Source organism: Gobius niger (genome assembly GCF_951799975.1).
Source record: "Gobius niger genome assembly, chromosome: 6".
NCBI lineage: Eukaryota > Metazoa > Chordata > Actinopteri > Gobiiformes > Gobiidae > Gobius > Gobius niger.
Window position 1 is genome coordinate 40811111 of NC_136857.1, and position 8224 is coordinate 40819334.

The following is an 8224-nucleotide window of genomic DNA, read 5'->3' on the forward strand; positions in this document are numbered from 1 at the left end:
TGCCGTGTATAAGTACCAGAGTGTCGTGTATAAGTACCAGAGTGTCGTGTATAAGTACCAGAGTGTCGTGTATAAGTACCAGAGTGTCGTGTAAAAGTACCAGAGTGTCGTGTATAAGTACCAGAGTGTCGTGTATAAGTACCAGAGTGTCGTGTATAAGTACCAGAGTGTCGTGTATAAGTACCAGAGTGTCGTGTATAAGTACCAGAGTGTCGTGTATAAGTACCAGAGTGTTGTGTATAAGTACCAGAGTGTCGTGTATAAGTACCAGAGTGCCGTGTATAAGTACCAGAGTGTCGTGTATAAGTACCAGAGTGTCGTGTATAAGTACCAGAGTGTCGTGTATAAGTACCAGAGTGTCGTGTATAAGTACCAGAGTGTCGTGTATAAGTACCAGAGTGTTGTGTATAAGTACCAGAGTGTCGTGTATAAGTACCAGAGTGTCGTGTATAAGTACCAGAGTGTCGTGTATAAGTACCAGAGTGTCGTGTATAAGTACCAGAGTGTCGTGTATAAGTACCAGAGTGTCGTGTATAAGTACCAGAGTGTTGTGTATAAGTACCAGAGTGTCGTGTATAAGTACCAGAGTGTTGTGTATAAGTACCAGAGTGCCGTGTATAAGTACCAGAGTGTCGTGTATAAGTACCAGAGTGTCGTGTATAAGTACCAGAGTGTCATGTATAAGTACCAGAGTGCCGTGTATAAGTACCAGAGTGTTGTGTATAAGTACCAGAGTGTCGTGTATAAGTACCAGAGTGTCGTGTATAAGTACCAGAGTGTCGTGTATAAGTACCAGAGTGTCGTGTATAAGTACCAGAGAGCCGTGTATAAGTACCAGAGTGTAGTGTATAAGTACCAGAGTGTAGTGTATAAGTATCAGAGTGCCGTGTATAAGTACCAGAGTGTCGTGTATAAGTACCAGAGTATCGTGTATAAGTACCAGAGTGTTGTGTATAAGTACCAGAGTGTCGTGTATAAGTACCAGAGTGTCGTGTATAAGTACCAGAGTGTCGTGTATAAGTACCAGAGTGTCGTGTATAAGTACCAGAGTGTCGTGTATAAGTACCAGAGTGTCGTGCATAAGTACCAGAGTATCGTGTATAAGTACCAGAGTGTCGTGTATAAGTACCAGAGTGTCGTGTATAAGTACCAGAGTGTCGTGTATAAGTACCAGAGTGTCGTGTATAAGTACCAGAGTGTCGTGTATAAGTACCAGAGTGTCGTGTATAAGTACCAGAGTGTCGTGTATAAGTACCAGAGTGTCGTGTATAAGTACCAGAGTGTCGTGTATAAGTACCAGAGTGTCGTGTATAAGTACCAGAGTGTCGTGTATAAGTACCAGAGTGTCGTGTATAAGTACCAGAGTGTCGTGTATAAGTACCAGAGTGTCGTGTATAAGTACCAGAGTGTTGTGTATAAGTACCAGAGTGCCGTGTATAAGTACCAGAGTGTCGTGTATAAGTACCAGAGTGTCGTGTATAAGTACCAGAGTGTTGTGTATAAGTACCAGAGTGTCGTGTATAAGTACCAGAGTGTCGTGTATAAGTACCAGAGTGTCGTGTATAAGTACCAGAGTGTCGTGTATAAGTACCAGAGAGCCGTGTATAAGTACCAGAGTGTAGTGTATAAGTACCAGAGTGTAGTGTATAAGTATCAGAGTGCCGTGTATAAGTACCAGAGTATCGTGTATAAGTACCAGAGTGTCGTGTATAAGTACCAGAGTGCCGTGTATAAGTACTAGAGTGTCGTGTATAAGTACTAGAGTGTCGTGTATAAGTACCAGAGTGTCGTGTATAAGTACCAGAGTGTAGTGTATAAGTACCAGAGTGTCGTGTATAAGTACCAGAGTGTCGTGTATAAGTACCAGAGTGTCGTGTATAAGTACCAGAGTATCGTGTATAAGTACCAGAGTGTCGTGTATAAGTACCAGAGTGTCGTGTATAAGTACCAGAGTGTCATGTATAAGTACCAGAGTGTCGTGTATAAGTACCAGAGGGTCGTGTATAAGTACCAGAGTGCCGTGTATAAGTACCAGAGTGTTGTGTATAAGTACCAGAGTGCCGTGTATAAGTACCAGAGTGTCGTGTATAAGTACCAGAGTATCGTGTATAAGTACCAGAGTGTCGTGTATAAGTACCAGAGTGTCGTGTATAAGTACCAGAGTGCCGTGTATAAGTACCAGAGTATCGTGTATAAGTACCAGAGTGTCGTGTATAAGTACCAGAGTATCGTGTATAAGTACCAGAGTGTCGTGTATAAGTACCAGAGTGTCGTGTATAAGTACCAGAGTATCGTGTATAAGTACCAGAGTGTCGTGTATAAGAACCAGAGTGTAGTGTATAAGTACCAGAGTGTAGTGTATAAGTACCAGAGTGTCGTGTATAAGTACCAGAGTGTCGTGTATAAGTACAAGAGTGTCGTGTATAAGTACCAGAGTGCTGTGTATAAGTATCAGAGTATCGTGTATAAGTACCAGAGTGCCGTGTATAAGTACCAGAGTGTCGTGTATAAGTACCAGAGTGTTGTGTATAAGTACCAGAGTGTCGTGTATAAGTATCAGAGTGTCGTGTATAAGTACCAGAGTGTCGTGTATAAGTACCAGGGTGTCGTGTATAAGTACCAGAGTGTCGTGTATAAGTACCAGAGTGCCGTGTATTAGTACCAGAGTGTAGTGTATAAGTACCAGAGTGTAGTGTATAAGTACCAGAGTGCCGTGTATAAGTACCAGAGTGCCGTGTATAAGTACCAGAGTGCCGTGTATAAGTACTAGAGTGTCGTTTATAAGTATCAGAGTGTCGTGTATAAGTACTAGAGTGTCGTTTATAAGTATCAGAGTGTCGTGTATAAGTACCAGAGTGTCGTGTATAAGTACCAGAGTGTCGTGTATAAGTACCAGAGTATCGTGTATAAGTAGTATCGTGTATAAGTACCAGAGTGCCGTGTATAAGTACCAGTGTCGTGTATAAGTACTAGAGTGTCGTGTATAAGTACCAGAGTGTCGTGTATAAGTACCAGAGTGTCGTGTATAAGTACCAGAGTGCCGTGTATTAGTACCAGAGTGTCGTGTATAAGTACCAGAGTGTCGTGTATAAGTACCAGAGTGTCATGTATAAGTACCAGAGTGTCGTGTATAAGTACCAGAGTGCCGTGTATAAGTACCAGAGTGTCGTGTATAAGTATCAGAGTATCGTGTATAAGTACCAGAGTGCCGTTTATAAGTACCAGAGTGTCGTGTATAAGTACCAGAGTGTAGTGTATAAGTACCAGAGTGTCGTGTATAAGTACCAGAGTGTCGTGTATAAGTACCAGAGTGTCGTTTATAAGTATCAGAGTGCCGTGTATAAGTACCAGAGTGTCGTGTATAAGTACCAGAGTGTCGTGTATAAGTACCAGAGTGTCGTGTATAAGTATCAGAGTGCCGTGTATAAGTACCAGAGTGTCGTGTATAAGTACCAGAGTGTCGTGTATAAGTACCAGAGTGCCGTGTATAAGTACCAGAGTGTCGTGTATAAGTATCAGAGTATCGTGTATAAGTACCAGAGTGCCGTGTATAAGTGCCAGAGTGTCGTGTATAAGTATCAGAGTATCGTGTATAAGTACCAGAGTGTCATGTATAAGTACCAGAGTGTCGTGTATAAGTACCAGAGTGCCTTGTATAAGTACCAGAGTGTCGTGTATAAGTGCCAGAGTGTAGTGTATAAGTATCAGAGTGTAGTGTATAAGTACCAGAGTGTCGTGTATAAGTACCAAAGTGTAGTGTATAAGTATCAGAGTGCCGTGTATAAGTACCAGAGTGTCGTGTATAAGTACCAGAGTGCCGTGTATAAGTACCAGAGTGTCGTGTATAAGTACCAGAGTGCCTTGTATAAGTACCAGAGTGTCGTGTATAAGTACCAGAGTGTCGTGTATAAGTACCAGAGTGTAGTGTATAAGTATCAGAGTGCCGTGTATAAGTACCAGATTGCCTTGTATAAGTACCAGAGTGTCGTGTATAAGTACCAGAGTGTCGTGTATAAGTACCAGAGTGTAGTGTATAAGTACCAGAGTGTCGTGTATAAGTACCAGAGTGTAGTGTATAAGTATCAGAGTGCCGTGTATAAGTACCAGAGTGCCTTGTATAAGTACCAGAGTGTCGTGTATAAGTACCAGAGTGTCGTGTATAAGTACCAGAGTGTAGTGTATAAGTATCAGAGTGCCGTGTATAAGTACCAGAGTGTCGTGTATAAGTACCAGAGTGTCGTGTATAAGTACCAGAGTGTAGTGTATAAGTATCAGAGTGCCGTGTATAAGTACCAGAGTGCCGTGTATAAGTACCAGAGTGTCGTGTATAAGTACCAGAGTGTCGTGTATAAGTACCAGAGTGCCGTGTATAAGTACCAGAGTGTCGTGTATAAGTACCAGAGTATCGTGTATAAGTACCAGAGTGCCGTGTATAAGTACCAGAGTGTCGTGTATAAGTATCAGAGTGCCGTGTATAAGTACCAGAGTGCCGTGTATAAGTACCAGAGTATCATGTATAAGTACCAGAGTGTCGTGTATAAGTACCAGAGTGTCGTGTATAAGTATCAGAGTGTCGTGTATAAGTACCAGAGTGTCGTGTATAAGTACCAGAGTGTTGTGTATAAGTACCAGAGTGTCGTGTATAAGTACCAGAGTGTCGTGTATAAGTACCAGAGTGTCGTGTATAAGTACCAGAGTGTTGTGTATAAGTACCAGAGTGTCGTGTATAAGTACCAGAGTGTCGTGTATAAGTATCAGAGTGTCGTGTATGAGTACCAGAGTGCCGTGTATAAGTACCAGAGTGTCGTGTATAAGTACCAGAGTATCGTGTATAAGTACCAGAGTATCGTGTATAAGTACCAGAGTGTCGTGTATAAGTACCAGAGTATCGTGTATAAGTACCAGAGTGTCGTGTATAAGTACCAGAGTGCCGTGTATAAGTATCAGAGTGTCGTGTATAAGTATCAGAGTATCGTGTATAAGTACCAGAGTGCCGTGTATAAGTACCAGAGTGTCGTGTATAAGTACCAGAGTATCATGTATCAGTATCAGAGTGCCGTGTATAAGTACTAGAGTGTCGTGTATAAGTACCAGAGTGTTGTGTATAAGTACCAGAGTATCGTGTATAAGTACCAGAGTGTCGTGTATAAGTACCAGAGTGTTGTGTATAAGTACCAGAGTATTGTGTATAAGTACCAGAGTGTGGTGTATAAGTACTAGAGTGTCGTGTATAAGTACCAGAGTGTCGTGTATAAGTACCAGAGTGTAGTGTATAAGTACCAGAGTGTCGTGTATAAGTACCAGAGTGTTGTGTATAAGTATCAGAGTATCGTGTATAAGTACCAGAGTGCCGTGTATAAGTACCAGAGTGTCGTGTATAAGTACCAGAGTGTAGTGTATAAGTACCAGAGTGTCGTGTATAAGTACCAGAGTGTCGTGTATAAGTACCAGAGTGTCGTGTATAAGTATCAGAGTATCGTGTATAAGTACCAGAGTGTAGTGTATAAGTACCAGAGTGTCGTGTATAAGTACCAGAGTGTCGTGTATAAGTATCAGAGTGCCGTGTATAAGTACCAGAGTGTCGTGTATAAGTACCAGAGTGTCGTGTATAAGTATCAGAGTGTCGTGTATAAGTACCAGAGTGTCGTGTATAAGTACCAGAGTGTCGTGTATAAGTACCAGAGTGTCGTGTATGAGTACCAGAGTGTCGTGTATAAGTACCAGAGTGTCGTGTATAAGTACCAGAGTATCGTGTATAAGTACCAGAGTGTCGTGTATAAGTACCAGAGTGTCGTGTATAAGTACCAGAGTGTCGTGTATAAGTACCATAGTGTCGTGTATAAGTACCAGAGTGTCGTGTATAAGTACCAGAGTGTCGTGTATAAGTACCAGAGTGTCGTGTATAAGTACCAGAGTGCCGTGTATAAGTACCAGAGTATCTTGTATAAGTACCAGAGTATCGTGTATAAGTACCAGAGTGTTGTGTATAAGTACCAGAGTGTCGTGTATAAGTACCAGAGTGTCGTGTATAAGTATCAGAGTGTCGTGTATGAGTACCAGAGTATCGTGTATAAGTACCAGAGTATCGTGTATAAGTACCAGAGTGCCGTGTATAAGTACCAGAGTGCCGTGTATAAGTACCAGAGTGCCGTGTATAAGTACCAGAGTGCCGTGTATAAGTACCAGAGTGTCGTGTATAAGTATCAGAGTATCGTGTATAAGTACCAGAGTGTCGTGTATAAGTACCAGAGTATCATGTATCAGTATCAGAGTGCCGTGTATAAGTACCAGAGTGCCGTGTATAAGTACCAGAGTGCCGTGTATAAGTACCAGAGTGCCGTGTATAAGTATCAGAGTGTCGTGTATAAGTACCAGAGTGCCGTGTATAAGTACCAGAGTATCAGTATCAGAGTGCCGTGTATAAGTACTAGAGTGTCGTGTATAAGTACCAGAGTATCGTGTATAAGTACCAGAGTGCCGTGTATAAGTATCAGAGTATCGTGTATAAGTACCAGAGTGTCGTGTATAAGTACCAGAGTGTTGTGTATAAGTACCAGAGTGCCGTGTATAAGTACCAGAGTGTCGTGTATAAGTACCAGAGTGCCGTGTATAAGTATCAGAGTATCGTGTATAAGTACCAGAGTGTCGTGTATAAGTACCAGAGTGTTGTGTATAAGTACCAGAGTGCCGTGTATAAGTACCAGAGTGTCGTGTATAAGTACCAGAGTATCATGTATCAGTATCAGAGTGCCGTGTATAAGTACTAGAGTGTCGTGTATAAGTACCAGAGTATCGTGTATAAGTATCAGAGTGTCGTGTATAAGTACCAGAGGGTCGTGTATAAGTACCAGAGTGTCGTGTATAAGTACCAGAGTATCATGTATCAGTATCAGAGTGTCGTGTATAAGTACCAGAGTGCCGTGTATAAGTACCAGAGTGCCGTGTATAAGTACCAGAGTGTCGTGTATAAGTATCAGAGTATCGTGTATAAGTACCAGAGTGTCGTGTATAAGTACCAGAGTATCATGTATCAGTATCAGAGTGCCATGTATAAGTACCAGAGTGCCGTGTATAAGTACCAGAGTGCCGTGTATAAGTACCAGAGTGTTGTGTATAAGTACCAGAGTGCCGTGTATAAGTACCAGAGTGCCGTGTATAAGTACCAGAGTATCAGTATCAGAGTGCCGTGTATAAGTACTAGAGTGTCGTGTATAAGTACCAGAGTATCGTGTATAAGTATCAGAGTGTCGTGTATAAGTACCAGAGGGTCGTGTATAAGTACCAGAGTGTTGTGTATAAGTACCAGAGTTTAGTGTATAAGTACCAGAGTGCCGTGTATAAGTACCAGAGTGTTGTGTATAAGTACCAGAGTATTGTGTATAAGTACCAGAGTGTGGTGTATAAGTACTAGAGTTTAGTGTATAAGTACCAGAGTGTCGTGTATAAGTACCAGAGTGTCGTGTATAAGTACCAGAGTGTCGTGTATAAGTACCAGAGTGTCGTGTATAAGTACCAGAGTGTCGTGTATAAGTACCAGAGTGTAGTGTATAAGTACCAGAGTGTCGTGTATAAGTACCAGAGTGTAGTGTATAAGTACCATAGTGTCGTGTATAAGTACCAGAGTGGCGTGTATAAGTACCAGAGTGTCGTGTATAAGTACCAGAGTGTCGTGTATAAGTACCAGAGTATCATGTATCAGTATCAGAGTGCCGTGTATAAGTACTAGAGTGTCGTGTATAAGTACCAGAGTGTCGTGTATAAGTACCAGAGTGTCGTGTATAAGTACCAGAGTATCGTGTATAAGTACCAGAGTGTCGTGTATAAGTACCAGAGTGTCGTGTATAAGTACCAGAGTGTCGTGTATAAGTACCAGAGTGTCATGTATAAGTACCAGAGTGTCGTGTATAGGTACCAGAGTGTCGCGTATAAGTACCAGAGTATCGTGTATAAGTACCAGAGTATCGTGTATAAGTACCAGAGTGTCGTGTATAAGTACCAGAGTGTCGTGTATAAGTACCAGAGTGTCGTGTATAAGTACCAGAGTGTCGTGTACAAGTACCAGAGTGTCGTGTATAAGTACCAGAGTGTCGTGTATAAGTACCAGAGTATCGTGTATAAGTACCAGAGTGTCGTGTATAAGTGCCAGAGTGTCGTGTATAAGTACCAGAGTGTCGTGTATAAGTACCAGAGTGCTGTGTATAAGTACCAGAGTGTCGTGTATAAG